The following is a 23,953-nucleotide window of genomic DNA, read 5'->3' as shown; positions in this document are numbered from 1 at the left end:
TACCCTGCAGTGGGGAATAAGTTTCATTACGCTAGAAGTCTTTCAGAAAGCGCTGTAACTAGGTTTAAGGATATGATTCCTTCTTTATGTTCTCTAATGTCATATACCAACACAGAGCAGAGTAGCTACCTAAACTCTGTAAGGGAGTTAGAGTATCTCGTCAATAGTTTTACATCCTCTTTGAAGACAACTTTGGATGCTGTAGCTCCTCTGAAAAAGAGAGCTTTAAATCAGAAGTGTCTGACTCCGTGGTATAACTCACAAACTCGTAGCTTAAAGCAGATAACCCGTAAGTTGGAGAGGAAATGGCGTCTCACTAACTTAGAAGATCTTCACTTAGCCTGGAAAAAGAGTTTGTTGCTCTATAAAAAAGCCCTCCGTAAAGCTAGGACATCTTTCTACTCATCACTAATTGAAGAAAATAAGAATAACCTCAGGTTTCTTTTCAGCACTGTAGCTAGGCTGACAAAGAGTCAGAGCTCTATTGAGCTGAGTATTCCATTAACTTTAACTAGTAATGACTTCATGACTTTCTTTGCTAACACAATTTTGACTATTAGAGAAAAAATTATTCATAACCATCCCAAAGATGTATCGTTATCTTTGGCTGCTTTCAGTGATGCCGGTATTTGGTTAGACTCTTTCTCTCCGGTTGTTCTGTCTGAGTTATTTTCATTGGTTGCTTCGTCCAAACCATCGGCATGTTTATTGGACCCCATTCCTGCCTGGCTGCTCAAGGAAGTCCTACCATTATTTAATGCTTCAATCTTAAATATGATCAATCTATCTTTGTTAGTTGGTTATGTACCACAGGCCTTTAAGGTGGCAGTAATTAAACCATTACTTAAAAAGCCATCACTTGACCCAGCTATCTTAGCTAATTATAGGCCAATTTCCAACCTTCCTTTTCTCTCAAAGATTCTTGAGAGGGTAGTTGTAAAACAGTTAACTGATCACCTGCAGAGGAATGGTCTATTTGAAGAGTTTCAGTCAGGTTTTAGAATTCATCATAGTACAGAAACAGCATTAGTGAAGGTTACAAATGATCTTCTTATGGCTTCGGACAGTGGACTTATCTCTGTGCTTGTTCTGTTGGACCTCAGTGCTGCTTTTGATACTGTTGACCATAAAATTTTATTACAGAGATTAGAGCATGTCATAGGTATTAAAGGCACTGCGCTGCGGTGGTTTGAATCATATTTGTCTAATAGATTACAGTTTGTTTATGTAAATGGGGAATCTTCTTCACAGACTAAAGTTAATTATGGAGTTCCACAAGGTTCTGTGCTAGGACCAATTTTATTCACTTTATACATGCTTCCCTTAGGCAGTATTATTAGACGTTATTGCTTAAATTTTCATTGTTACGCAGATGATACCCAGCTTTATCTATCCATGAAGCCAGAGGATACACACCAATTAGCTAAACTGCAGGATTGTCTTACAGACATAAAGACATGGATGACCTCTAATTTCCTGCTTTTAAACTCAGATAAAACTGAAGTTATTGTACTTGGCCCCACAAATCTTAGAAGCATGGTGTCTAACCAGATCGTTACTCTGGATGGCATTTCCCTGATCTCTAGTAATACTGTGAGAAATCTTGGAGTCATTTTTGATCAGGATATGTCATTCAAAGCGCATATTAAACAAATATGTAGGACTGCCTTTTTGCATTTACACAATATCTCTAAAATCAGAAAGGTCTTGTCTCAGAGTGATGCTGAAAAACTAATTCATGCATTTATTTCCTCTAGGCTGGACTATTGTAATTCATTATTATCAGGTTGTCCTAAAAGTTCCCTGAAAAGCCTTCAGTTAATTCAAAATGCTGCAGCTAGAGTACTGACGGGGACTAGCAGGAGAGAGCATATCTCACCCGTGTTGGCCTCTCTTCATTGGCTTCCTGTTAATTCTAGAATAGAATTTAAAATTCTTCTTCTTACTTATAAGGTTTTGAATAATCAGGTCCCATCTTATCTTAGGGACCTCGTAGTACCATATTACCCCATTAGAGCGCTTTGCTCTCAGACTGCGGGCTTACTTGTAGTTCCTAGGGTTTGTAAGAGTAGAATGGGAGGCAGAGCCTTCAGCTTTCAGGCTCCTCTCCTGTGGAACCAGCTCCCAATTCAGATCAGGGAGACAGATACCCTCTCTACTTTTAAGATTAGGCTTAAAACTTTCCTTTTCGCTAAGGCTTATAGTTAGGGCTGGATCGGGTGACCCTGGACCATCCCTTGGTTATGCTGCTTTAGACGTAGATTGTGGGGGGGTTCCCATGATGCACTGTCTCTTTCTCTTTTTGCTCCGTATGCATCACTCTGCATTTAATCATTAGTGATCGATCTCTGCCCCCCTTCACGGCATGTCTTTTTCCTGGTTTTTTCCCTCAGCCCCAACCAGTCTCAGCAGAAGACTGCCCCTCCCTGAGCCTGGTTCTGCTGGAGGTTTCTTCCTGTTAAAAGGGAGTTTTTCCTTCCCACTGTTGCCAAGTGCTTGCTCATAGGGGGTCGTTTTGACCGTTGGGGTTTTTCATAATTATTGTATGGCCTTGCCTTACAATATGGAGCACCTTGGGGCAACTGTTTGTTGTGATTTGGCGCTATAGAAGAAAAAAGTTGATTGATTGATTGATTGATTGACTCAGGTTGTAGCATGTACTCCACATGAGGCAGCACGCATGCAAATACATGCATACAGCGACTCAGGTTGCAGCATGTACTCCACATGAGGCAGCACGCATGCAAATACATGCATACAGCGACTCAGGTCGCAGCATGTACTCCACATGAGGCAGCACGCATGCAAACACATGCATATATCATAGCAACTCAGGTTGCAGCATGTACTCCACATGAGGTATCATGCATGCAAATACATCAATCAATCAATTTTTTATATAGCGCCAAATCACAACAAACAGTTGCCCCAAGGCGCTTTATATTGTAAGGCAAGGCCATACAATAATTATGTAAAACCCCAACGGTCAAAACGACCCCCTGTGAGCAAGCACTTGGCTACAGTGGGAAGGAAAAACTCCCTTTTAACAGGAAGAAACCTCCAGCAGAACCAGGCTCAGGGAGGGGCAGTCTTCTGCTGGGACTGGTTGGGGCTGAGGGAGAGAACCAGGAAAAAGACATGCTGTGGAGGGGAGCAGAGATCGATCACTAATGATTAAATGCAGAGTGGTGCATACAGAGCAAAAAGAGAAAGAAACAGTGCATCATGGGAACCCCCCAGCAGTCTACGTCTATAGCAGCATAACTAAGGGATGGTTCAGGGTCACCTGATCCAGCCCTAACTATAAGCTTTAGCAAAAAGGAAAGTTTTAAGTCTAATCTTAAAAGTAGAGAGGGTGTCTGTCTCCCTGATCTGAATTGGGAGCTGGTTCCACAGGAGAGGAGCCTGAAAGCTGAAGGCTCTGCCTCCCATTCTACTCTTACAAACCCTAGGAACTACAAGTAAGCCTGCAGTCTGAGAGCAAAGCGCTCTATTGGGGTGATATGGTACTACGAGGTCCCTAAGATAAGATGGGACCTGATTATTCAAAACCTTATAAGTAAGAAGAAGAATTTTAAATTCTATTCTAGAATTAACAGGAAGCCAATGAAGAGAGGCCAATATGGGTGAGATATGCTCTCTCCTTCTAGTCCCCGTCAGTACTCTAGCTGCAGCATTTTGAATTAACTGAAGGCTTTTTAGGGAACTTTTAGGACAACCTGATAATAATGAATTACAATAGTCCAGCCTAGAGGAAATAAATGCATGAATTAGTTTTTCAGCATCACTCTGAGACAAGACCTTTCTGATTTTAGAGATATTGCGTAAATGCAAAAAAGCAGTCCTACATATTTGTTTAATATGCGCTTTGAATGACATATCCTGATCAAAAATGACTCCAAGATTTCTCACAGTATTACTAGAGGTCAGGGTAATGCCATCCAGAGTAAGGATCTGGTTAGACACCATGTTTCTAAGATTTGTGGGGCCAAGTACAATAACTTCAGTTTTATCTGAGTTTAAAAGCAGGAAATTAGAGGTCATCCATGTCTTTATGTCTGTAAGACAATCCTGCAGTTTAGCTAATTGGTGTGTGTCCTCTGGCTTCATGGATAGATAAAGCTGGGTATCATCTGCGTAACAATGAAAATTTAAGCAATACCGTCTAATAATACTGCCTAAGGGAAGCATATATAAAGTGAATAAAATTGGTCCTAGCACAGAACCTTGTGGAACTCCATAATTAACTTTAGTCTGTGAAGAAGATTCCCCATTTACATGAACAAATTGTAATCTATTAGACAAATATGATTCAAACCACCGCAGCGCAGTGCCTTTAATACCTATGGCATGCTCTAATCTCTGTAATAAAATTTTATGGTCAACAGTATCAAAGCAGCACTGAGGTCTAACAGAACAAGCACAGAGATGAGTCCACTGTCCGAGGCCATAAGAAGATCATTTGTAACCTTCACTAATGCTGTTTCTGTACTATGATGAATTCTAAAACCTGACTGAAACTCTTCAAATAGACCATTCCTCTGCAGATGATCAGTTAGCTGTTTTACAACTACCCTTTCAAGAATTTTGAGAGAAAAGGAAGGTTGGAGATTGGCCTATAATTAGCTAAGATAGCTGGGTCAAGTGATGGCTTTTTAAGTAATGGTTTAATTACTGCCACCTTAAAAGCCTGTGGTACATAGCCAACTAACAAAGATAGATTGATCATATTTAAGATCGAAGCATTAAATAATGGTAGGGCTTTCTTGAGCAGCCTGGTAGGAATGGGGTCTAATAAACATGTTGATGGTTTGGATGAAGTAACTAATGAAAATAACTCAGACAGAACAATCAGAGAGAAAGAGTCTAACCAAATACCGGCATCACTGAAAGCAGCCAAAGATAACGATACGTCTTTGGGATGGTTATGAGTAATTTTTTCTCTAATAGTTAAAATTTTGTTAGCAAAGAAAGTCATGAAGTCATTACTAGTTAAAGTTAATGGAATACTCAGCTCAATAGAGCTCTGACTCTTTGTCAGCCTGGCTACAGTGCTGAAAAGAAACCTGGGGTTGTTCTTATTTTCTTCAATTAGTGATGAGTAGAAAGATGTCCTAGCTTTACGGAGGGCTTTTTTATAGAGCAACAGACTCTTTTTCCAGGCTAAGTGAAGATCTTCTAAATTAGTGAGACGCCATTTCCTCTCCAACTTACGGGTTATCTGCTTTAAGCTACGAGTTTGTGAGTTATACCACGGAGTCAGACACTTCTGATTTAAAGCTCTCTTTTTCAGAGGAGCTACAGCATCCAAAGTTGTCTTCAATGAGGATGTAAAACTATTGACGAGATACTCTATCTCCCTTACAGAGTTTAGGTAGCTACTCTGCACTGTGTTGTTATATGGCATTAGAGAACATAAAGAAGGAATCATATCCTTAAACCTAGTTACAGCGCTTTCTGAAAGACTTCTAGTGTAATGAAACTTATTCCCTACTGCTGGGTAGTCCATCAGAGTAAATGTAAATGTTATTAAGAAATGATCAGACAGAAGGGAGTTTTCAGGGAATACTGTTAAGTCTTCTATTTCCATGCATATATCATAGTGACTCAGGTTGTAGCATGTACTCCACATGAGGTAGCACGCATGCAAACACATGCATATATCATAGCAACTCAGGTTGCAGCATGTACTCCACATGAGGTATCATGCATGCAAATACATGCATATATCATAGCAACTCAGGTTGCAGCATGTACTCCACATGAGGCAGCATGTATGCAAATACATGCATACAGTGACTCAGGTTGCAGCATGTACTCCACATGAGGCAGCATGTATGTAAATACATGCATACAGTGACTCAGGTTGCAGCATGTACTCCACATGAGGCAGCACGCATGCAAACACAGGCATATATCATAGCAACTCATGTTGCAGCATGTACTCCACATGAGGTGCCCATGGTATAATTATTGTCTTTCCATGATACAATGACATCACATTCCCCTTGTTACTATGCAAATATCTGCAAAGAACTTGACATGATCACCTCATCTGCTTCCTAATGAATAAATGAATGAATTTATTCAGCACACAGACTCAACAATAACAAAAAACTCATAAATAGGACAATTTAACAGTGAACCTGTGTGACCGAAAGGGTGTGGGCAGAAGCAAAAGATTATAAATGTAAATTAGAAAAGTAAAATGTGTACACACACACACACACACACACACACATATATATATATATATATATATATATATATATATATATATATATATATATATATATATATATATATATATATATATATATATATATATGTATATATATATATATGTATATACAACAGCAAACTGAGTTCATCAGATTATAACAAGTAATTATATTATTCTCATAGAGCCTTTTAAAGCCAAATAAGGTACTAGATAATTTGATGTAGTCAGGACAAGTATTCCAAATGTTAATACCTTTACCAGAAATGCAATGACTTTTTATAGTAGTTCAAATCTTTGACTTCTCAAATACTAACATTTCTCTCAAATTGTAACTGGACTCCCTCATTTTAAACAGATCCTGGACATGTTGAGAAAAAAAAAATGCTTTTGACTTTATACATAATTTGAATTGTGGCGTAATCAACCAAGTCCCAGAATTTTTAAATATGCAAACAGACAAATAATGGGTTCGTTGGCTCACAGTAGGGTTTGTTACTAAACCTATTCCCATGTAATAAATACAAAAAATACAATGCAACGGTCGGGAGAGGTGATGGTCTAGTGGTTAGGGCCCTGTCCCACTGGTGTTTAGGAGGATTTGCGTATGGATTGCGCACAAAATTGGCCCATATTCGCCAAACATCTGCAATATCCGTGTAACATGCCTGTATGAGTCGGCCGTCATCCGAACACGCCCGTGATCATCCGCAGAGGTACGCATGTCCACAGCCAGGATTTTTGAACTGTTCAAAAATCTGGATGCGGATGACATCCGCCTTACATACTCCATACATACTCAATTTATACACAATACATACTCACTATATGCACTGTATATCTGCCGTTAACCGCTGATATCCGCAACTGACTGGGATTTGCGGCTTGGCAGCGGACCGGGACAGTGTGTAAAACAGATATATATCGTGCCCATCATGTCCACATCACAAACTAAAATATGTTGTAGCGAATGCATACAAATTGGCCATGAATAAAGTGTTTTTATTACATCTGCTTTGCAGCTGATTTGCGGACAATCTGTGAATGCATAACAAACACGTCACGTAAACCCAAAGTACTATATGTGGCAGAAAGGGACATATCTGCCAGTCAGTGCCGGTCCGGCTGTGTAGATCCACAAAGACGTAGCTGCTGCAATCCAGGACTTTTATTTAACACCAACAAAAGGAAGAGTTGCTCAAAAAAAACAAAAAACAACAACAACAAAAAAAAAACACCATCTCACACTCCGAGCGGCTTCCCCCCTCCCGCTCCCCAAACTCATGAACAGTTAACCCTCGCATGACAACACTCTGTGATCAACTTGTCCAAGTCCAGCAAATGCTCCAGAGGCTGTATTGTTGGTGTGAATAGTGATGCCGATGGCCCGAGTGAGCTTAGTTTATGACCGCAATGCAGATGACGTGCACACGCAACATGTGCGCTATGCATTCATAATACACCCGTAATACTGCCGTGATAATCTCAATGTGTCGGATCAGTTTCCTCACTACATGCGTTATATAACCATGATTGTTCATCATATATTCGCTATATATTATTAATATATCCATAATTCATACTGGGACATTTGTCATTTTTGGCCATTTTTGTTGCGGACGACAACGAACGCCCGCAATTTGTGTACTCAATTCATGTGCAATTAATCCTCTCCCCAGTGGGACAGGGCCCTTAAGCACTGGGCTTGAGACCAGAGGATCCTTGGTTCAAATCCCAGCGCTTTGAACGTCTGATGCAGATGGAAAAGCGCTATATAAATACAGTCCATTTTATCTTCAGTTATGATGTACACAAATGTGTCTGTACACACACAGACACAAACAGGATGGAATAATGTCCACACACACCGGGTCCACAGCGGTGAGGCACAGACAAGTAAATGAAACTGCACTTATCAGTATGTGCGCCATACATCAGCTTCCATGCACCCAAGCACATGGGTGCATACAATTAATGATTTACGCAGCAGCGCCAGTTCATTAACTACTTCACATGCAGCACCTTAAAAATCATTGACTTTAGTTTCACACACTGATTACCCACCATAATTACCTGAAATTGAAGCCGATCCAACGAGAGCATTTGACTTTTAAAGCAACCTACCGTATTTCCACTTGTTAAAAAAAGTGGATTTCTTACAAATCTCCCATAAGTCCTTGCGATCTGACATTTTAGCCTCGCCACCACCAGCACCACCAGCACCCTGCACTTTCATGTTTCTCCCCTGGGATACTGTGGAGGCCATCAAACCTCCCGCGTCTCTCCTCTGCCTTTCATCCCCACTCAAGCTCTTTCTCGCCCGCCCTCACCGCTGCCCCCTCCCTCCGCATCCACGTCTCGCCTGTGCCACAGCAGGCCGGCCAGGCATGGTCATCTTATAATGCTTTGATCAGTGCTCTGATCTCCTCCATCAGTGCCAGAGGCTCCAGCTGATTACAGATGAAATGGATCTGATTTGGACTCTGACTGAGGGCCAAACACCTGCTCAGGCCGGAGAAAGTGAGGCGCGGGAGAGATGAAATCGACAAGGCCGCCGTCCAGTTAATCGGATAGTGAGGCCATCTGTGCGCTCGGTCTGTGTCGGCGGACACGCCTGATGGAAGGCAATCATATTCAAAATATTGGAGGAGTGGAGACTGCATGACTGCATGACCGGAGTAAAAAGCTTCCACAACGTTATTCCCCAAACAGCTTTGAGTAGTTTAATGCAGATATGAGCCAGAGTGTTTTTAGATGTATAGGTTTTAGCCTCAGCCCGAAGGTGTATCAACCCTGTGAGTTCAATCTGACTGTCTACTGACTTCACATCAGTCATTTTTACACCTTTTTAAGGGGCCACATTGAGCAAAATGGTTTTTAAGCTCCCCTTTATGGATGAATATGATTTTTGTGGATAGAGGTGTTTTTGTGATACCAGTATCTCTGCAGGAGAATGAAGGTCCAAGTCTTTAGGATCCTGCTGCTTCCTGTCTTACTCTTTAGTTGTTAAACATAGCTAGCAAGGTACGGTTGGCTTATTAACAGCTAACTTAACAGTAGCTTATCTAGCTATAGTTAGCTTACTTTCGTGATTTACACTTTTATTTTACATGGTGTAGATTTTTAGTGGTTCTTCAGTTTATGGGTTCTTTAATAGATATGAACAGATAGTATCTAAGTTTGGGGTTTCCATTAGAAAGCATGTAGAGTATGGATTTTGTCTTCCTATAGTAAGCTAGCAGGTGAACTTTACATAGATACCTAAAACATATTACCATAGCTTCTGTTTCTATAGTAACCTAACCATAAATGGTAAAATGGTAACTAGACTGCATTTATATAGCACTTTTCCATCTGCATCAGACGCTCAAAGTGCTTTAGAATTATGCCTCACATTCACCCTGATGTCAGGGTGCTGCCATACAAGGCGCTCGCTGCACACCGGGAGCAATAGGGGATTAAAGGCCTTGCCCAAGGGCCCTTAGTGATTTTCCAGTCAGGTGGGCATTTTAACCCATGATCTTCTGGACTCAAGCTCAACACCTTAACCACTAGACCATCACCTTCCCACCATATTTATAGCTTAGCCTACTAGCTATAATTTAGTTTTACAACAAGTCTACAGACTAGGTAGACGTTTACTACAATCTTCTCCTGTATGAATATTTAGGTTTTAGTAGCTTACTCCGGGTACAAGTGGCCGACATGAGTTTCCTCTGCAGGGTGGCTGGGCGCTCCCTTAGAGATAGGGTGAGGACCTCGGTCACTTGGGAGGAGCTCGGAGTCGAACCGCTGCTCCTCCACGTCGAAAGGAGTCAGTTGAGGTGGCTTGAGCATCTTTTCCAGATGCCCCATGGACGCCTCGCTGGAGAGGTGTTCCGGGCACGTCCCATTGGGAGGAGGCCCCGGGGAAGACCCAGGACACGCTGGAAGGATTACATCTCTCGGCTGACTTGGGAACGCCTTGAGGTTCCCCCGGAGGAGCTGGGGGAGGTGTGTGTGGATCGGGAGGTCTGGGTGGCTTCGCTTGAGCTGCTGCCCCCGCGACCCGACTCCGGATAAAGCGGAAGAAAATGGATGGATGGATGGATAGCTTACTCCTATAATATTATGTAGTAACTATATTTCTTGTATATGTTGTTTACTACCCTGATTGTGTAAATGTCACATATACATGCTGTCAATATTCTTGAACCGCTTAGGTGGGTAGAGAGAGTTCCCATGGGATAAAAAAGCTTTTCGACGTACCATTCCTCGTTCTCAAGACCAGGCACCTAAGTGGCTCTACTCTCCTTTTTTAAAAAGATATTTAGATATACTTTAGTATACACTAGTAGAGTTCTACCTTAGAATTAGTATGTATTATAGAAGATCCTTATTGAATTTTCATGGATGCTAACCAGTAACCTAAGGTGGGATTTCTTTGATACTAGGTCTCTATAGAGGACCCTTGGAAACCACTTTGGGAGACTAAGATGAGGAGTGCGACGGAGTGTCAACTCCAACATTTTGGACATGTTGATCCATTTATTTTGGCATGATCCAGTTCATAGGTGCCTCCGTGTTGAGGACTGCAGTGGCTGGAGAGAGTCAACTGGATTCCCACTTTCACCTTATTGTGATAGATGGATGGATAATATCAAGAGGTGGGGATGGACCGATTGTCTGCCTGGGGGAGTGCCATCCAGGACCCAAGGGGGTTGTGTGGTGTGGTGAGTGTGGCAACGCGCGGCACCAGCGCATGCTCACACACTTGACTTCACTGTACACCCTCAAATCCCCACAATTACGTTGGTTCATGTTGAAACTCCCCTGCTATAAGCAAAATTAAAGCCTGAAACAACCAATTTAAAACTTGTGAGGTATATCTACATTTGTCTTGTTTGCATGTGGACACATCAGTAAGTCATTATGTGATCAGTATTCCATTATGCCAATATTATATGCTATACACCTGCTTCTGTGTTTTTGTCGTCTGCTGTCATGATGTGGCGTCTATAAAACTGAACTTCACCCATATGTGCATCCATCTCGCTGTGTGTCAGTGGCATTTGCTGTGCAATTCCTCAACGCCAAATCCTGCGGCCTATTGTGATGGAAAATTTGGAGTAAAATAAGTGAAAAAGCAATGCACAAAAATGTTTACATATTCCTATGCATTTATTATGTGGATTTCATACATATGTATTGAACCATAACCTAAACCAAAACACAAATGCATGTTTCTGAAGGTTAATGTGCATGTGTGTGGAAATTAATAGGAATATGCATGAAATTTAGGGCTTAATTTTCCATATCATATACGTGAGAATGTGTGGATGACCCAAGATATTTTGGGATATACAGTAAGTTTATCCCACAACCCCCTTGCATGAGTTCAGAGGGCAGTGACCTTGATCTACTTTTTCTGGGTGAAATCATGAAAGATTCAAATATGAGTGTATACCCAAACACCTATCCCTCTCCTATACAGTTCGGTGGAAGTTCGTAGTCCTTAAAGACAGATCTCTTCTAGTATGTTGAGGATGAGGAAATACAAAAACAGTTGATCATTGTCTCAAGGCAATAAATTTCAGGTTGAATTCCAAGCAGCTTTAAGTCAATAATCTAATAATGGTTTAATGCTTTTTCGTTTGTCTAACAGCAGAATGGATTTATGTGTTTGAATTGACAAACTGCACCTACTCGATGTTAAATAGTAAGTAACTCATTTAGTTTGTGAGCAGGTGAATCACAGCTTCAGAGAAGCAGTAAAGTGTTTGTGGTCTTCATCACAGCCTGACTGCAGAGCTCGAGCGTGACAATGTGTCTACCACATAGCTGTCTAGGTCAACTTCATTCCAGCCTCAGTAGATTTCACTGTTGCACCCGACAGCAGAGTGGTGTTATGACTGATTATGATTGTGTGTCGAAAGTAGTTTTAGCCATATAGGTCCGTTTATTAAAGTGTTTTAATCCAAACATGTTATTCATGGTCATTTGATCACTCAAATGAGATGTTTGAAAGCTATCAAACCATATCTATGAAACACATTTTACAATATGTAGTAAAAGAAAGGACTTTTAATCCACTATTTGACCATTTTTATTGTAGATGGTCATATTCATCGGCTCTCAACCATTTTCTTTGAAATTTGATCGTTTTGACAAAAGCACTTTTTTTCTTTTTTAAAGTATCTCTCATGATATACCTTTATAACTGTGGTCAGAGAATCTCATCCACCCTGATACAATTTAGAGGCTACAAATGTGACATTATACTCCACATAACATGTTATAGTGGTCAAAATTCACAAATGCATCAGTCAATATCATGATGAAATTGAAGCTCTTAGTTCAGTCTTGCAGGTTTGTTAACTCTATTTCTTTTAACCTGATGGAAGAAATTAGGTTTATCATTTCTCATTTGCTCTTTAAGAAATCTCATTACTACAGAAAGCTGTAATAATTGGTTTATGTAAGTGTCTGGGTTTGCTCACTCTCATTCTCTCTAGTTGACCTCATGATATTGGCTAGTGCAGTGAAAGGCGTAAACCCCACACGCATTGACCAGCCTGCCTCATATCCAGACCCAAGGGATGCTGGGATAGCTCGCTGACCTGTCGTCAATACATGAAGTGTACATGTACAAAATCTACAATATCTACATTGAGGAAGTGACCAGTCAATCTTAACTTCGACAAGCTGCTGTGCCATCATCAGTGTTGCTATTTCCCACATTTTTAAAGTTTTATTGTTGGTTTATAAAACTGTTCATGGACTGGCACCTTCCTACCTGGCAGACTTGGTTAAGCCCTACGTACCTGCGAGGACTTTGCGTTCGCAGGGCGCAGGGCTTCTGTGTGTTCCGAGGATGAACAAAAAGTCTGTGGGGTATAGAGCCTTCTCCTACCGTGGTCCGGCTCTTTGGAACGATCTACCTGCTGTTATTCGGCAGTCTGACACGGTGGAGATTTTTAAATCAAGACTGAAGACCCACTTTTTCAGACTGTCTTATCACTAATTTAATCTGTTTGTGTTTGGTTTGTAATTTCTTTTTATTCTACTGTGTTTTACCTTTTTATTGTGCTTTTCTTGCTTTTAATTTTGAGTTTAGATTAATTTGTGTTGTTGTGAATTGTGTGAAGCGCCTTGGGGCGACTTTGTCGTGATTTGGCGCTATATAAATTAATAAATTGAAATTGAATTTTGTAGGCAAAAACAAAACAACAGAATTATAATACATATATTAGTATTTTCAACATATTTTATCATATCTCTAAAATAATTTTCTTGCATGAGACAACAAGGTCAGTGAATTTTCTGAAAGCCAAGTAGTAAATTTTTACATGAAAATTCAGTTAGGTATGTCTTCTATTCCAATACTAAGGCAGAACTACTAGTGTATACTAAGGTATCTCTAAATATCTAAAAAAGAAGAGTAGAATAGAGCCACTTAGGTGCCTGGTCTTGAGAACCAGGGATGGTAGGTTTGTAAACTATATATATATATATATATATAACTGTTTACATGTAAACATGTAAACTGCATGAAAACAATGCACTATTTGGTGCAATTTCTGCACAGATATGTTTGGATATCAGTTTTTAAATACCTTTTACTGGTGTCCATTTGTGCAGGAGTAAAAATGTAGAATGTACAAATCTGTCAAATTGCAAAACATTCCACCTTGCCATGTAAAAAAGAAAAATCAAACTTGCATGACCCCATCCTTTAATAGGATCTGAATCACAGTTTAATGTTTTGTTTTCCATTTACAGTATATTATACCACACAGGTCAGGTCTGGCAGCATGTGCTGCTGCATCCACCTCAGCTATTACACTGAGGAATAAGTCATAATTTTTTTTATTGTTATTTGCACAAGTACTATTTAGTATTTATTGCAATTTTATTTGTGTTTTTATTACTTGCTTATTGCTGTTTTTTAAACCAATTCTTATACTATTTTTAGATTTTACTGTTTTATTTTAGTTGAACCTGAACCTGTAATGAACTTTTTACTTTTAGTTTTTAACTTTTCACTCTATTTTAATTTTTTTTTTTTTAATTTTCATGCTTGTTGTATGACACGTGCCTCTGCTCCCCCATGTGTGTGTATGAGGACTCTATACTGCAAACAAAAACTACCTCTGGGTATCTTAAAGGAACTTGAATTTGAACTTGAACGCTATAGAACCATCCTGGGTCCTCGTCGGTAGCAGCCACCCGGGTAAACAATCATCCAAAGACCCTCAAAAATAACAACTATCTGCCACTGTCCAGGTGAAACATGGGCGTCACCTTGGCCTTCTTCACCTGCTGGGACACCTGCATGCTGAATCATCCCCAGAGAAATGTGCACAAGGCCAAAATGCTGTTGCTGATACTCCCTCATGTGGAAAGTCTCAATGGAGTCTCTTGAAGTAACTTCTCATCATTCTAGCAGTACACAAGGATCAGAGGCAGTTTCTCTAAGACTGCAAGGGAAGTTCAGCTTCCGCTAAAATGTCAAAAAATTATGTGGTCAAATATGTACAGTTTGTTAACATTTCATTGACTACAAATGTGTTAGAACAGGTTCATTTTGAAGACGAGTTCGTTCAGAATCAGCTGCTTATCACAAATTGACTGACTATTTTGTTAACTTCTCATAAATCTTTTTCTCATTTGGTCTGTGGTCGATGCATTTTCCTGTAGAAACCGAGCGTCAGTTCACTTCAGTGTGACTGCCTGGAAAGGTTTTTGTCACTGCCTCGAGACTTGACGGTCACTGGATAAACTCAACGATTTTGTCTCACCCCCGGACTCTAAACATCTCTGGGGATGAATGGCGCTGTGGGCAGGCCTGGACGCTGGACTTCTGCACGATTGGTGGAAAGGCTGAATTTCATTTTGATTGACAGCTATTTTGAGATATAGGAATGTGAGAATTACTTTGCATATTTTTGCATATTTATGCATTTTTAAAATTTATTCCAAATTCTTTTGCATGCGCTCTAAATCAGTCTGTTTTAAAGGCGCATGTGTTTATACAGTGCTACCAAACTTAAAAAAAATAAATAAAAATTGTGCAGCAGCCAAGCAAAATGTGTCAAATTCTGCAGAAAGACAATAGAAATGGATGAAACTGGTGATTTTGACGCCAGGAACATTCACAAATTGCAGGCATCAGTTACCAGATTAGATGTTGTGTGAGATCTAGGTGAGTCACTCTCTGCTTCATTCTTCAGTAAGTTTGTGTTTAAGGTCATCACAAGTTAATTAATGTCCCAGTTCGCAACACAACATCAAACTGTTCATAATTATAAATTGATCCGGGCACATTTGGCAATAATTTGTTGTCACTGGTGTATTTTATTGATGGAAATTATTGATGGAGAAACCAAAATGTTTTGAACCACTGAATCAATATGAAACAATGGTTCAGTGTTTCGAAGCTTTTGATACAGTCAGGCTCTGTTAGGTATGTTTAATATTAAAGGTTCTATGTGTTTCTTGAAATTTTTGACAGTATTTTTGTTTAAAAACATGAATAATATCCTTGTGTTATAATCCCTGAAGGAGTCTTCCCAAGGGATTAATTTTATTTTATCTAATCTAATCTAATGTTGTGCTATCATAAAATACTGTATGTAATGAAGATATAAATTGTGAAATGCTTGTGCAACTAGGGACTGTTATGACCATTTTACATATTTGAATTTACATATCAATAAATTGACAAATTTTATGATGAAAACTGCTTAAAACTGCTCAAAATGTTTGGATCTGCTCGCGCTACTATTGTGCTTTACAGCAGCCCCAGATAAAAGGGAGAAGAGGCAGAAATTTTAAACCTGACATTTAATATATGCCCTTGAGGTTGAGAGATGCCTTTGCAGGAGAAGAAAAACTCCATCCTTTCTTCTCCTACAAAGGTATTGTCATTACACAACACCACAGGACTCCAGAAACTCTATCCAGACATCTTTCTACCTCAAAGGAAAATTTAGCGAAGATTAAACTTTTTGTCTCTGCCCCCTTTTATCTCTCCTGCTGCTCCAAAGTACAGCTGTAGCTACTCTAGAGCAGATACAAATATTTTGAACAATTTTCATGAGAATTTGTTGTATTTAGGATCCTGGTGCTTTCTGGCTGAAGTCATAGTTGAGAGACTTCAGCGGTAACCCCATAGCAGATCCAAACATTTTGAGCAATTTTCACAAATATCTGTTGAATCATGAAGGTCAACATTAATCCAAATCTAATCCAGGATCAGACCAACATTTTGTCTAAATTTCATGAGAATGTTCTGTATTTCTTGATCACATTTGGCCTAATAGTTCATGTTGCAGGTTTAGTTGAATCTAGACAGAATTAATGAAACGTGTCTTCATAAAAGGTTAACCAGCATTTTTGAGTAGAAGTATATCGGTGTTGTTTTTAACTTGTTCAAATGATCCAGTTCATAGAAAAACAGGATACCAAGCTAACATTTGTATTTTTAGCTTCTAAATGGACAAGAAACATACAATTAGATAAGCGACAAATTTTAAGTAAAGTGTTCAACATTTCTATGTTTTTTCCCCGAATAACATCATGACAAAAATCATATTACTCTTAAAATGTCAAGTAAACGCAATGAACATCATCATTCGTCACTTCTACATGTTCTATGCTGTTTCATTAAGAAGTTTTAACTGTTTGTAATTCACTAATTTAACAGTGGTGGCAGAATACCGCTTATAAGGATCAAACCACTAACAAACGGTGCATGTATTCTGATGTCCACGTTATGTTTTTAAATCAGGACCAACAACATTAGACCAAAAGACCAATTAGACAAAAATAAGAATTAAAGACAAATATTCAACATTCACATAACAACCTGCATGTCTGTTGATGAGAGAACACATATTTTATGTCCTGTCATTCAAACATTGATCATGTCCTGCTGCTTTTGCACAAATGCAAGAATTATTTTTATTACATTATAAACAATATTCAGAACTGAGACAGCAATATACACTCAACAAAAATATAAACGCAACACTTTTGGTTTTGCTCCCATTTTGTATGAGATGAACTCAAAGATCTAAAACTTTTTCCACATACACAATATCATCATTTCCCTCAAATATTGTTCACAAACCAGTCTAAATCTGTGATAGTGAGCACTTCTCCTTTGCTGAGATAATCCATCCCACCTCACAGGTGTGCCATATCAAGATGCTGATTAGACACCATGATTAGTGCACAGGTGTGCCTTAGACTGCCCACAATAAAAGGCCACTCTGAAAGGTGGAGTTTTGTTTTATTGGGGGGGGGATACCAGTCAGTATCTGGTGTGACCACCATTTGCCTCATGCAGTGCAACACATCTCCTTTGCATCATCCATGAAGAGAACACCTCTCCAACGTGCCAAACGCCAGCGAATGTGAGCATTTGCCCACTCAAGTCGGTTACGACGACGAACTGGAGTCAGGTCGAGACTCCGATGAGGACGACGAGCATGCAGATGAGCTTCCCTGAGACGGTTTCTGACAGTTTGTGCAGAAATTCTTTGGTTATGCAAACCGATTGTTTCAGCAGCTCTCTGAGTGGCTGGTCTCAGACGATCTTGGAGGTGAACATGCTGGATGTGGAGGTCCTGGGCTGGTGTGGTTACACGTGGTCTGCGGTTGTGAGGCTGGTTGGATGTACTGCCAAATTCTCTGAAACACCTTTGGAGACGGCTTATGGTAGAGAAATGAACATTCAGTACACGAGCAACAGCTCTGGTTGACATTCCTGCTGTCAGCATGCCAATTGCACGCTCCCTCAAATCTTGCGACATCTGTGGCATTGTGCTGTGTGATAAAACTGCACCTTTCAGAGTGGCCTTTTATTGTGGGCAGTCTAAGGCACACCTGTGCACTAATCATGGTGTCTAATCAGCATCTTGGTATGGCACACCTGTGAGGTGGGATGGATTATCTCAGCAAAGGAGAAGTGCTCACTATCACAGATTTAGACTGGTTTGTGAACAATATTTGAGGGAAATGGTGATATTGTGTATGTGGAAAAAGTTTTAGATCTTTGAGTTCATCTCATACAAAATGGGAGCAAAACCAAAAGTGTTGCGTTTATATTTTTGTTGAGTATAAGATCACATTGCACATGCTGGACAACATCATTAGCAAAGGTCATTAGCTGAAACACTGAAATACTAAAATTGACACTGAAATTGACTTCAGGAGAACAAGAGGAGGAATACATCTCCCCCTTTACATTCACGAGGAAGTGGTGGAAATTGTGGAGGAGGTGAAGTTCCTTGGCGTCAGTGTTTCTAACCGGCTGTCCTGGACCGCCAACACCTCAAACCTGGTCAGAAAGTCTCAACAGAGACTCTTCTTCCTCAGGAAGCTGAGGAAGGTCCATCATCTTTCAAAAGCAGTAAAACACAGTATTAGAAGTCACAGTTTATCTCGGTATTAGATAAACCGTCATTTACGAGCTAAAAGCTGACACTTTGAACCCTGCGACGTTAACAACCGAAATACTTCCATTAATGCACTGATTGGCAGAATAAAATACACGTAGTAAATTCTTAGCTGTTAGTTTCAGTGGGATACATCTGAATAAATAATCCACATAAAGCGTCCTTTTTAAAAATCCAAAACGGTGTCTAAACGTGAAGAAACGTCCCTCCCTCTGTACACACAGCTGCACCATGAGAGCTCCTCTCCCCCACCGAGTCTTGGTGATTAAATTACAGCCACAAAGAAATAAAATAAAATAATGTTAAAATTAGTCTGTTTTGTTTTTGTGTCGAGTGGACAAGTCACTGTAACGTTCTAAGAGAACCTGAACTACACTACCCACAATGCTCCCTACGACGACCGGCCAATCATGTTTTGCGCTTAATGACGACGTCATCATCAGGTGACAGACAGCCAGTCTGCTCCGTGGCTACAAACGCACAAAAAAACGGACTAAAATGTTTGATTTTAGGGTTTACAAATGTTTAAACTTTACCAGCAAATAAAATGTTATCGGACTGAAAGTTATCAGAACTAAATTTATCAGAAGATAATTGGTCCGATGATGGTTTTAAAACTTATCTGAAATGCTAATCCGATAGCAAAAACATTAGCTTTGATAATTATCTGATATTGGATTAGCTGAACTGTGCAAGCATTCTGGGGTGTGCCATGAATCATATAAATGCAGTGTGTGCACACAATTAAAATGAAATTGTCATTTCAGCACTAGAAATACATTTGCGAGTGCACAAATGAGCCATAATTGGATGCTTAACTTAACCAGGAAGGAGTTTCATAAAGAAGGCCATATTTATAACACATAAAGTAGATATCAATACCTTCAAAATGGAATCAGTTTGAAGAGTTTTATGAGCTTTTCTTCTAATAAAATTCGACCACAAAATGCTTTTTTTCAGATTTCAGAGGTTTCTCCCACAATAATTGTTTACCACAGATATGCCAAAGTTACATATTTCATAGCCAGTATAGCTGGCATTAAGGAGCCAAGAAATGGACAGACTTCTTTGAGTGTAATGGTATGCTTCAGTGTCTCAAACATGGATGCTCACAATAGTCAATATAATATTTTCCATAGTTTGAGCATACATAAACTTCACAGTTTAGTGTCAATGTCTGTTGTTTGACTGTAGTCCAAGATGGGTGTCCATGACAGTTGTCACAGGAATATTTCAGGCCTCTAAGTCCATTATTTGCTGAGATATTCTACCTTGAACATGGCTCCAGAAATGACGGCCATCATTTTTGCCTAAAAAACGGCAGACCCCATTCACACTAAATTGGCCATATCTCAGAAACTACTTGGCCTACAGGTCTCAAACTTCAGATTTGTTGTTCTGAATAGTCTGGGAATATTTGATTAAAATTTAAAGTAAATCTGAGACAAAGTGCGTGAGGCCCCTCAAATATTTTTGAATTGACATGGAATGACCCTTAAAATTTTTAAATTTGAGCTTGGTATCCATGTTTCTAAGATTCAGGAGAGTTTATTCCATCTAACAAGAGTGGATACCAGCTTCTACTAAAAAATGCAGCTTCCTGAAAAAGTGTTGCTAAGTGGTCTCTTCTATTTTACCATATTTTGTGAAAATCAGTTTTTGAGCGATCTTGATAGTGCTTGCAAATTGCCTGAGGCAAAACCATCAACACCTTGGGAGAGGTAATGAGGCTTCATGTCTACATGCATGCATTCACACGTCTCCTGTACACTCACCGAACACTTTCTCCTTACACAACAGCACTTTAGTCAAAGTACTCCAGTAAACACACTCTTTTGCTGCGTGCCAGATTCATAAAAACAAGATGGGCTGACAAACTTTAAGTGTTGAGGTCATTAAAAGTACCCACCGCCGTATGATTGATGCTGTAATCAACTTTGACAAATAGAAATGGTCATAACGGCGCCTGCAGACGCACAACTTTACTGTGTTGTTTCAGTCCAACCACCGCTGGGTGTGTGAATGCAAAACGCTGGGACATATACACACACACACACACACACACACACACACACACACACACACACACACACACACACACACACACACACACCACTGTCTCCTTCTCTGCCTCACAGTCTCACTGTGCTCAGAGAGACCGCCCACCATGCTCCCAGGGGGGCTAATTGTCCAGTAGCCAGTTTGGCTTTTACCTCCCCGTCTCATTCCTCCACTCTGCTCTGGTTTCTTTCGGAAGAGTTCAGGAGTTCACGCTGAGACCGGAGGCCACTGTCCCCGCGAGTCTCCGCGGGACCCAAAGGTTATGCCTTGCTGGACAGCCACAACCTCCACCCGCGCAGCTTAAACACACAGGTACAGTGGGAGGACATAAAAAACCCGCCAGGCTAATTGCCTGACTCACGAATGAATAGTAACAGAACTGTTTGTTGCGAGGCTCTCGTGTCTGAGTGCTTTCTTATTCCCTGATGTGAAACACCACATTTATATAATTATATACTTCTATGGTTTGCTCTTTTAGGAGCACTATCATTGTTTTGTGCGTGCAAAAGTCTTACAAGCAAAAAAAACAGATACTGCGTGCGGCAGTAATGACCCTGAGACATTAAATTTCAGCTGTCGGGCTCACAACCATTAGCAAACAGCTTGTCGCAAATTAATTACACAGCCAGCAGTGCCACCTCCAAATGACAAAATCTGTTCCCACCATCCTCAGCGGAACACATCCACAAGTCTAGAGACCGTTTTTGGAGTGATAACAATAACAACGAGCTGCAGACCATCTCCTGGTACAATAATATTACTCAAGTGCAGTACGGCACCTCCACAACCTACTGTAGTTGTTACGATATTGTAACCATTATGAAACAAGTAATCTGCTATGGCCTGGTGACCTCATTGTCACTGTCATGAAAGAATGAATGAAAGAAAATGAGAAAACCTTTCATATTTAGCGGTTTAGCAGTTTTCCCCAACAATTACACAAGTCTGGCCTGGAATTTTCAGTAAATACACCTTAAATAATGAGAAGCAATAGACCAGTCTTACTTTCACGTGACTAACTCCCAGCTCCACTGTCAGCCTGGGGGGAAAAGCATTACGCGCATATTCGTTCAAAACATCTATGAGGAGCAGCATTTGCAGGTTATTTCTCAGGGCGCCATTCTGCTACAATAGCCAATGATCCAAAAAAGTGCTGAAATGGGATGAAATGGCTCAATCCGGCTTGGCTCTGAACAAGCTGGCTTATAAAGTGCAGATCTGGCAACTAGCTGGCTGATAAACGTCCGACTAGGCAACGTACCCAAAATCAAAAGTAAGTTGCTGTGCCCTCGGCCAGACGTTCAGCTGCTTTCAGTGCACCTTTTACCTTTTCTAAATGCCTAAAACTTTTGAGTTGGTGTTTTCATGAAGATTGGAGCAGTACACTTTACTGTTTTTGATAAATGAATGGAATGTTGCATTTTTATAGTGCTGTACAATCTGCCTGTGAACCCTCTGTGATGGAAAACTCCGCTGTTTTCCGACTTTCTTTCCAAACACAGCTGTTATTTGCATGAAGCACAACTGAATCAAGACATTAAATGTAGTTTTCACATAAGTTATTTTTTTTTATTGTTGTAATATTGAATGATTTTCATGAATAAACCCATGAAAAAAAATGCACGCACAGTGCTTACAGGATGACAAGCTGCCAGCACTAAGGTTATCTCCTAAATATTGTCTTATTGTTCTGATTGTCACATCTGGGATATGTTTAAGTGACTTTGTCCACCTCTCTTTTCAAGACTTTTATATGCTTGTCTTTGACTAATACCATTAAAGTTTTTTATTTTTATTTTATGGGGTTTTTCTGCAATAGAAAGAACAACCTAGATATCACGGATCAGTTATAAATAAACCACACATACACAGTATAATCTACTTCAGACAGGAAGGCACTGGGGAGGGCTGTGAGGGTGGTAGAGAAGATTATTAGGGCCAGGCTGCCAACCATTGGTGAATTGGCTGAACCGCGCTGCTTGTCCAGGGCAAGAAGGATAATCAGGAACATGTCACATCCCTTTAACAGTTTTCCCTCCTGCCCTCAGGTAGCTGGTACCATAGCCTGAGGTGAAAGCATGTACAACCCCTGGCAAAAATTATGGAATCACCGGCCTCGGAGGATGTTCATTCAGTTGTTTAATTTTGTAGGAAAAAAGCAGATCACAGACATGACACAAAACTAAAGTCATTTCAAATGGCAACTTTCTGGCTTTAAGAAACACTATAAGAAATCAAGAAAAAAAGATTGTGGCAGTCAGTAACGGTTACTTTTTTAGACCAAGCAGAGGAAAAAAAATATGGAATCACTCCATTCTGAGGAAAAAATTATGGAATCACCCTGTAAATTTTCATCCCCCAAATTAACACCTGCATCACATTAGATCTGCTCATTGACATTGACCCTATGCCATGACATTGACCCTATGTGTCTTTTTGCAAGGAATGTTTTTGCAGTTTTTGCTCTATGGCAAGATGCATTATCATCTTGAAAAATGATTTCATCATCCCCAAACATCCTTTCAATTGTCCAAAATATCAACATAAACTTGTGCATTTATTGATGATGTAATGACAGCCATCTCCCCAGTGCCTTTACCTGACATGCAGCCCCATATCATCAATGACTGTGGAAATTTACATGTTCTCTTCAGGCAGTCATCTTTATAAATCTCATTGGAAAGGCACCAAACAAAAGTTCCAGCATCATCACCTTGCCCAATGCAGATTCGAGATTCATCACTGAATATGACTTTCATCCAGTCATCCACAGTCCACAATTGCTTTTCCTTAGCCCATTGTAACCTTGTTTTTTTCTGTTTAGGTGTTAATGATGCCTTTCGTTTAGCTTTTCTGTATGTAAATCCCATTTCCTTTAGGCGGTTTCTTACAGTTCGGTCACAGACGTTGACTCCAGTTTCCTCCCATTCGTTCCTCATTTGTTTTGTTGTGCATTTTTCGATTTTTGAGACATATTGCTTTAAGTTTTCTGTCTTGACGCTTTGTCTTCCTTGGTTTACCAGTATGTTTGCCTTTAACAACCTTCCCATGTTGTTTGTATTTGGTCCAGAGGTAGACACAGCTGACTGTGAACAACCAACATCTTTTGCAACATTGCGTGATGATTTACTCTCTTTTAAGAGTTTGATAATCCTCTCCTTTGTTTCACTTGACATCTCTCATGTTGGAGCCATGATTCATGTCAGTCCACTTGGTGCAACAGCTCTCC

General features: G+C 40.0%; 1 protein-coding gene across 1 annotated transcript in view; it reads right to left on the bottom strand.

The window, feature by feature from the left end:
- sema4c (sema domain, immunoglobulin domain (Ig), transmembrane domain (TM) and short cytoplasmic domain, (semaphorin) 4C) overlaps window positions 1–23,953 on the bottom strand; it is a 329,257-nt gene that overhangs the window by 212,877 nt on the left and 92,427 nt on the right. The gene's annotated exons all lie outside the window — the stretch shown is intronic.

Source organism: Thalassophryne amazonica, chromosome 5, assembly GCF_902500255.1.
Source record: "Thalassophryne amazonica chromosome 5, fThaAma1.1, whole genome shotgun sequence".
Lineage (NCBI taxonomy): Eukaryota > Metazoa > Chordata > Actinopteri > Batrachoidiformes > Batrachoididae > Thalassophryne > Thalassophryne amazonica.
This window is presented reverse-complemented; position numbering and strand designations above follow the sequence as displayed.